The sequence below is a fragment of the Tupaia chinensis genome, unplaced genomic scaffold (assembly GCF_000334495.1).
Source record: "Tupaia chinensis unplaced genomic scaffold, TupChi_1.0 Scaffold000528_1, whole genome shotgun sequence".
Classification (NCBI taxonomy): Eukaryota; Metazoa; Chordata; class Mammalia; order Scandentia; family Tupaiidae; genus Tupaia; species Tupaia belangeri.
The window spans coordinates 1-9155 of NW_006160041.1; the positions used below are offsets into that span (position 1 = coordinate 1).

General features: G+C 44.8%; 1 pseudogene; it reads right to left on the reverse strand.

Annotated features, from left to right (window-relative positions):
* Positions 1–1048: 1048 nt before the first annotated feature.
* Positions 1049–1359, reverse strand: LOC102489680 (heat shock factor-binding protein 1 pseudogene; annotated as a pseudogene).
* Positions 1360–9155: the final 7796 nt, after the last annotated feature.

Genomic DNA, 9155 nt, shown 5'->3' on the forward strand with positions numbered 1-9155 from the left:
AGAAAAATTTTAAAAATATACTGTTTTCATTGAGAGTTTCTATGAAGGATCGCATCATTCAAGTTCTTTGATGTTTCAACTGTTTGTTGAAAATTACTCAGAGGTGACAATCACATGACCCACCTTCCAGGTGGCCAGCACTGGCCTCTGGGCTCCGTGCTCCTGACACTATACTTCTGAGTGGCCGAGAGTCATTATCCCAGTCTTCCATAATCAGTAATAAAACTGCTACTGTGCAAAGATTTAGGTAAGAAACAGTTTAAGTAAAACAGTATTTCTTAAAAATTTGGGTCTATTACAAGTCATTTTCCATTTTCCAGCCCGACAACTGATATGACCTCAGTCTGGTCTTTTTGTTTTTCACTCAGTAGCTCAAAATGATGGAGTGATTGAGTTTTACAATCCTACCATATTTTTTATGGTGACCACTGTAGATAAACAATGTAGAAGAATCTCACTGAAGTACTAGAATCTCATGCAAAACTCTTAACAAATAAATGCCTCATTACAATACTTTCTGTTTGTGAAAAGTTCCATCAGAGGACTGTGGCAGTGGTTAATTTTCATTGACTGTAGTATCTGCTCCCAGGGATAAGTCACAGTTCAACTCTGAGTTTTGGCAACGCAGCAGTGACAGATACTATCTGGTGTTAGCACAAAAGTCACTTTTGCTGAGAATGAAAGAATCCTAAACTCTTTAAGTGTCTTACTCCACCAGATTTAAACATAATCTATGGTGTTACTTTTTCTCTAATAAAAAAATTACACAGCAACTTTTATCAAACAGCAACCACTACGAAAGAAATTGCAGGGAAAAAGTAACTTCACATAACACTAAAAAATTTGACAATCTTATGCGGAAACTGCCAAAGTTTTAGTGTTTAATAATTAATAGCACAACTGACCAAGGCCTAAGATGTGAAGATAACATGTTCAAGACACTGCGGGGAGTCACTCTTTAAACTCACTATATAGTATGTGGTTAGGAACGCACTCTTATAATATAAAACCTGTCTACACATAGTGGTTAGCTCAGAAAGCCAGCTGGTCTCTTGGTGTTCCAGATTTTGGTGTTAATTATTAGCAACCTTCAACTCTTCTGTGTGGCATGTATCTTGTTTTCACCTTCCAGCTCTTCCACACCAGCCTGTGTCATGAGGTCGGTGATGTTTTTCTCCAGGTCATCAATGCGTCTACTCATATCATCAGTTTTTCCAATGATCTGGTCAGACATGGTCTGAAATTTATCTTGCATCTGTTGCAAGAGAGTCTGCACCACAGAGGTCAGGTCCTGCATGGTCTTGGGGTCAGTCTTGGCCATCTCTCCGGTGCCCAGCTTGGCAGTGGTTGCTCAGACCGTCCAACTGTTATCATTTCAACATTTAAAATACAGAAACTTACTGATAATTTTATTACTTTCCATATATATAGTAAATCAAAAGCAGGTGTGGACTTGGTACTTCCAGCAAATTTCATTTGTACACTTCAAGTGGCCAGCAGCCATGAGTTCAGGATCGTACAGATCCAGGGGATTGTATTAGACCAGAAATAGGTTAGGCTGCTAGTGTCAGAAGAGGCTTAAACAAGACAGAAATGCATTTCTCTTAATGCAACTCTTTAGGTAGCCCTTGGGGGCCACCTAATATGGCAATGTGTGGCAATATTGAATTAACTGAGGCTCTGTCTATCTTGTTCCACCACACGTCAACTTCATATCCAAATTCCGCAACAGTCCAAGATGACTGCTCCAGTTCCAGCCAGGGCATTCCCATTCCAGCTAGCTAAAAGGAAAAGGGACATAGATAGAAACACTACTCCCTTTTCGTGGAACTTCCAAGAATCACATATGTATTACTTTTATTTACATTCATAGGCCAGGATTTAGTCCCATGGCCCTACCAAGCTGCAAGGGAGATGGAGGAGTGTAGACTATATTCTAGGTGACCATGTGACCAGCAAAAATTCAGGAGGTCTTTGACTAATGAAGGGGAGAACAGACATGGGTCTTCAATTGGTAGTGTTGGTCTCAGAGACCAATGCTGGCTATGGGAAAGCAGACTAGAATGGTAAACCAGGAAGCTTATTAAGAGGGAATGAAACTGTAATTACCAGCCAGGTGCGGGTAGCCAAAGTGACCACTCGCTCTCTTTCCAGTAGAATAGTTTAAACCTCTGGAAGATGAATAGATGAGGCTGTGATGGCCTGATGGATTTCTTCCCATTTCAAGATTAATGCTACTTTCAAGGGAACTGAAACATTCCTGCCACCTAGGAGGGAACCTTCTTTCTGGGATAATGTTGGAGACGCTTGGACAAACTTATGCTCTTAAAACTCCTTTATCTGAATTTATCAGGGCTTTACTCTTTACACCTTTGCTTATATTTATTACATTTTATATATATATTTTTTTGAGAGGTTTTTGCTATAGGGCGCGTGCACTTGCCAGACAGACAGAGAGAAACAGAGAGATAGAAAGCGAGAAATCATCCCCCCAGGGGGGATGGCCACGCCACAATCCCTTCTCCTCCATTCTCCTCTCGGGATCTTGGGCACGCACGCACATGCGCCCGGCGTGAGTTTTAAGCCACCGGGTCCGGGACATGAACCAGTCAACTACGTGGGAGTCCAGCGACATAGCCATTGTTCCACCACACGTCAACTTCATATCCAAATTCCGCAACAGTCCAAGATGACTGCTCCAGTTCCAGCCAGGGCATTCCCATTCCAGCTAGCTAAAAGGAAAAGGGACATAGATAGAAACACTACTCCCTTTTCGTGGAACTTCCAAGAATCACATATGTATTACTTTTATTTACATTCATAGGCCAGGATTTAGTCCCATGGCCCTACCAAGCTGCAAGGGAGATGGAGGAGTGTAGACTATATTCTAGGTGACCATGTGACCAGCAAAAATTCAGGAGGTCTTTGACTAATGAAGGGGAGAACAGACATGGGTCTTCAATTGGTAGTGTTGGTCTCAGAGACCAATGCTGGCTATGGGAAAGCAGACTAGAATGGTAAACCAGGAAGCTTATTAAGAGGGAATGAAACTGTAATTACCAGCCAGGTGCGGGTAGCCAAAGTGACCACTCGCTCTCTTTCCAGTAGAATAGTTTAAACCTCTGGAAGATGAATAGATGAGGCTGTGATGGCCTGATGGATTTCTTCCCATTTCAAGATTAATGCTACTTTCAAGGGAACTGAAACATTCCTGCCACCTAGGAGGGAACCTTCTTTCTGGGATAATGTTGGAGACGCTTGGACAAACTTATGCTCTTAAAACTCCTTTATCTGAATTTATCAGGGCTTTACTCTTTACACCTTTGCTTATATTTATTACATTTTATATATATATTTTTTTGAGAGGTTTTTGCTATAGGGCGCGTGCACTTGCCAGACAGACAGAGAGAAACAGAGAGATAGAAAGCGAGAAATCATCCCCCCAGGGGGGATGGCCACGCCACAATCCCTTCTCCTCCATTCTCCTCTCGGGATCTTGGGCACGCACGCACATGCGCCCGGCGTGAGTTTTAAGCCACCGGGTCCGGGACATGAACCAGTCAACTACGTGGGAGTCCAGCGACATAGCCATTACGCTAACTGCTGGTCCCCTGAGAGAGAGAGATTTTTAAGACACTAGTTCCTTGTTGTATTTTCAAATGAAGACAATACTATGTAGGGCAGACAGTTCAACACCCAGAAATAAGCAGGGGTTTGGGCCACATGGTTAAGCCATTGAATCAAAGTCTATATCGAAACCCACTACACTCCGAGCTTTTAGGCATCGTGAACAGTGTTTGTTCACTTGGCAAGCATTTACTGAGCACCTACTATGTGCCAGGTATTGCATTATGCTGGGAGTGAATAAGAACCTGGTTTCTGTTCTTAAGGTAACCAGAATAGCTAAAGAACTGGGAAGGTTATAATAGTCAAGGGCTTGGAAAATGAGTAGGCAATCACTGAGCAAGAAGAATGAAAAGGCTTTCCAGGTGAATGGACAGTGTGTGCAAAGATTAAAGACCTGACATGTTTGGGAGTGGGAAGTAGCTGGGTGGGGCTTGTGGGGAGAGGTTAAAGGGGTGCTGGGAGCCTCCTCAGCATCCATTCTCTCTTGGTAACTACCCCATTTCCCTTTGGGTACCCACCTGCCCCGTACTTCCCATATACTTCAGCGGAAGTTGACTAGCCCGAGGGGTGGGAGAATAGCTGCAGTATAGACTAATCAGATCTCTTCTTACCTGAGGATGGGCAAGTGATCCAATTTGACTTGAGAGACTGGAGAAGACTTCACTAGCAGCTTTATGGAAGGACGCTCTCTTTCTCATGCTGCATAACATAAGATACAGTTGTGAGGCCAGGCATTGGTGCAGTCATTTTATCACCGTGAGAAAAGCCTGACTGAGCATGAAGATGATGCTAAGTAGGACAGACAGAAAGAATCAGAGGCTTTGGCAACATTTTTGAGCCACTGAATCAAGCCTGTACTGAAACTGCCGGTGTTCTTAGGTCTTAGGTAGCTTTGGGCCACAGCATGAGGGACCTTGGGGCTGAGCCTTTATTCCAAGGCAGTGAGAAACTGTGGAAAACTTTCAAGGAGAGGAGAGGGCTGATTGGATCTGATAGGAAGTTGCCTCCAGGTGCTGAGTGCAAACAGCTTGGACCAAGGCCAGAAAGAACCTGAGACAAGACAGAAGAAGGAAGTGGGGAGAGCATGAGGGCCACTGAGTGACGGAGCCAGACTAATTAGAAAAGAGAGTAGGAGGAAGCTGGTGTGCTTTAAGAGTTGACTACACAAGTGGAGAAGCTCTTCTTCCTCTTCTTTTGCCTTTCGTCTTCCTGCAAATTCATTTCTATAGCCAAATTCCTTATTCCCCTCTTTTGCGGATTCATGCCCCTGCTTATAGCTCTTTATGGGCATGCCTGGTCCTCGGGAGCAGGGACCACGCCTTGTCATCCTCAGATCCCCAGGGACTAGCCTGGCACATGGCTGGCACTTGGTCAGCACTGACTTGGACTGACTTCTTGCTGAGCCAGGCATTCACAGCACCCTCCTCCTGCCCCCTGGGCTTAGTCATCTGTTTCATAAGCAGCTTCCAAGGGCTGAGGCCCCAGTACCCAGCTTCCTTGTTGTTGGCAGGTGTTGGCAGCTCGACTGCCAGAATGCCAGGGAGCCAGCCGCTGAGAACACGCAGGGTGGAGAGCATGGGCCAAGGAATCAGGGCTCATATACATTTATGAGAGGCGTGTGTGTGCTCCCCAGGAGCGCTGCAACGGCACCTCCTTTCCAGGAAACACAGGCAGGCTCTTTCCTTTCTTTTTTCTCACCTGCCCTGTCTTGTGGCCAGAGTACATTCATCAGTTTCCCTGCTCCTAAAATCCATCAGTTTGGGGGGGAGGGGCACACCCTTGTAAGCTCCCTCAGGTTTGTACCTGGGAATGTTAACCCCTTACCATCCCTCCCAACCTGAAACACTTAGGTTCCACTTCATGAAAGTATGAACCTTTTAGCTCCTTTCAGAAGAGAGACCTCAGTTTTCCTGGTCCGTTCTCCAACCCCAGGACTTTTCCCTGTGCATCATTCATCCCATAGGGTGTTGGCTTCGTCTTGGGATGGCCAGTGGCTGTTGTGGTATTGGGGAGAATGATCATGAACTTTTACCCAGTGCACAGAGCGCCCCTCCTTATTCTTTTCCTATCAGCCTCCTCTGGGGTTTTGGAATGGTCCTTCTTCTTCCAACCCCAAGGTTTTCCTCATCACTGCTCCAAGATGTCAATGTTTTCCTCTGGTCTATTTCGTTATGGAAATTCCTGGTCCCCTGCTAGCCTGTGCTTCTCAGAAGGGCTCTGAAATTCAGCTCTCATCTGCCCCACTGTTATGTTGTTTTCCCTGTCGCTATGGCAGGGATTAAGCCTCAAGCCAGGGAAGGAGGGTGGAGGGAAGAAAGTGAGGAGGGAAACACAGAGCCAAGGGGCAGGGAGAGCCTGATTGGAGGGTCCCAGGGCAGTAGGAAGAGGAGAGAGAAACAGGTTAAGTGTACAAGGGAAGGAAGAGCGATGTCTGTTTTCCTTTGTTCTACTTCATTTGGGGACTTTTATTCTGCGCTTGTTTTCTGAGGTGGAGACAAATGCATTTAGTGTTGAATCCTCCTCCACTGCACAGCCACAGCTGAAGAAATCCTCCTCCCATAATCGCTAATCCAGAGGCAACCTTCATATCCCAGATCTAAAGAAAAAACTCTCAAAATAGCTAGCTTTTCAATCCATGCTGTAGTCAAGCCAGTCCAGTCAAAGTGACAGTGGGACTCGGTGATATCTAAGGCCAGCAGGCAAGAGGGCCCTGCCCTTTGGAGATCCTGCCTGGCCTCTGTTTGTCCTTGGGGCAAGATATTCTCAGGACCAAGGGAGATGCCTAAGCAGAGTCCCCATCCATACTACACCTTCTAGCCCATGCTCCCAGCCCTGAGCACCCAGAATCTCTGCCCAAGTGGTCCAAGCCCTTGATCAGGGCCCATAGTGGCCTGTTCTCATAGTCTACCCTCTCAAGGTGGCTAAGAGATGGCTGCTTGGGACTAGAAGGACAGAGCATGGAGGTGCAGGCTGGCTTCAGGTGTTTGCCTGTGGGAAAGTCCCCTGGCTATGGGAGGACCGCAATGGGGATGGGCCCTTGGCCTTTGGCCCTAAGCTGAGGCTGCCTCTTCCTGTGCTGCCACATCCTGGCTGGAGGAGTGTGAGAATTCCCAGTTCCCAATTGGCCTTCCAGAGTGTTATGAAGCTACAGTGAAGGGAGGAGGGCAGACTTATCTAACAATGTGTTAGCTTGACTTCCAGCTTTTAGATATTTGGATACATGGGATGTGGGTCTTTGAATTTTTGTCTTGACCTCACAAACCTGGGACAAAACAATGATTTGCATGGCATGGATTCCTCTGTTTCCAGTGATCCTCCAAGCCTTTTTTGCTCTCTGTCCCAGTCTTCCTCCACCAAATGCCTTCGTTCAAATGCTCCAATACTATGTGAGTCAGTTAATAAGCATGTCATGGTTGGAGTAAGGGCAGAAGAAATGGTATGGTGGCTATTTCGTATTCTCTCTTTATTTGTTTTGCTTGTCTGGTATCCAAATGCCCTTCCTGTGGTTGGGTAATATCTCACCTCTCAATACACATGCTTTTCTGAGCCATGGTAGGAAACAGAGCCATTTCCCAGTACCAAAGACAAAAATACTTTACAACTTGCTGTGGCAGACCCCACTGGTGGCTTTCCTTGATAGCCATTCTTCCCTTCTTTAGTAAGAGAACCCCAATTTTTAGCTGAGTGCATGAATACCTGGAAAAGACTACATTTCTTAGACTCTTTTTTGCTAGATGTAGCCAAGTAGCCACATTTCAACCATTGAGATGTAAATAATATGTGATGGCAAAAGGAGGGATCATCCTTCTTGTCCCTTTGTATTTCTGATGGGTGGAATGTAGACTCAATGGCAGACACTCAAGCAGCCATGTTGGTCCATAAGGCAGCATACAAAGGCACAGTTGAAGGAACTTTAGAATAGCCTTGCACTGTTTGTCTTCAAACATTTTTATATAAAGTAAATTTGTATTTTGTTTAAATCACAATAATTTTGACTTTTCTATCACCCAAGCCTATACAATACATTTGTCTTCTCAGACTCTCTTGTAGCTAGGGCTCAGTATGTGACCAGTCTCTACCCATGGTGGGCTCTCAAGTCAAAGCAGCCTCCCTGGCTTCCTGGGACAGCAGTGGGGCCTCATTGGGTCAGTTCTTCCGGTTCTGTGATTTGGGGTACTCTTCCTGGCTGTATCTCCTCAACCCTGCTGATCCAGCCTGCCTAATGATTCAGAGTTATCCAATAGCCTGTTCATAAATTGCTTTTCTGCTTACATCTTCCCAAGTTACTCAGTAACCCATAGTCTTAGTCCCTATCGATAACAGTAGAATTTCACCAAGATGGTTGGCTTTGCCATCAATTTTAGTCTACTGCACATTTGTTAATTCAAACTCAATGTGAGACACGAATTCCATTTAAAAGTCAGAATTTTCTAACACCCTTGTTTCTAAAGATGCTTCTAAGTGGGGGCAGAATTGGGTTCTTTGGAATATTTGGTGTCTCTTGTCATAGGAATATGTGCCATCTGCTAGTTGAAACCATGACATTTTGGGAGGATACCAGTAACCCAAATTAAATACACATTTAATTAAATTAATACAAAATTAAATTGGAAGTATATTCCAAGAGTGGCAGCACTTCACTTATCCAGAAGTGAGTTATACAGCAACCTCAGCTATTTGGAACACTATCAGGCATCAAAAAAGGAGCAATAGTCATCAAAAAGAAAGAAAGAAAGAAAAAACCAGATAGACAAACAACAATCCTTGATGGAAAACAAAAGACTGTGCATAGCCCAAATCAATGTCACAGAATACAGCCCCGAGTTTATGTGTTTACTTACGGGTAAGTCATTGTCACCATCTGCTATAGTTTGCTATAGATTGTGGTTTGCTCCCCAGTGTTTCATGTTTTGGAATTTGATGTTGAGCCGTGGTGAGACCTAGTGGACAATGGTTGGTTCATGGTGATTGCATCATGGAGGCCACACTCTTGTGACTAGATTAACAAGTCTCAGGAGAATGAGTTTTAGATCTGGTGAGAGCTAGCTGCTGTAAAAGAGATGAAGAGCAAGCTTCTCTCCCTCTCCCTCTCCCTCTCTCTCTCTCTCTCTCTCTCGGCACGTATCTACCATATTCTGTTCTCCAGTCAGTCATATTGTAGGCCTTTGGACTTTCTAGCCACTAGAACTGTGAGTTTGTAAATAAACTATTTTCTTTATAAAATCACCCAGGCTCAGGTATTTCCATTAACATTGCAAACACAAACTAAAGTACTCTCCTTCAGAACCCATTTATTCTTTGTGTAGACTTAGAGATTTTGAATGAGGAATTTCTCCTTTCATAGAAGATTTGCAGAGAACTTTAGGCGGCTGGGCGATGATACGATGGTAAAATGAGATGCTCTGTTAGCATGTTCTGTGAGGATGACCCACATGGGAAGGTTCCAGGTTCATGTCCCAGTCTTCCCTCAGTATGCATAGCATGCCTGTGACTATAGTCTGGGGCTGACTGAGGCTGGGAATGGACTG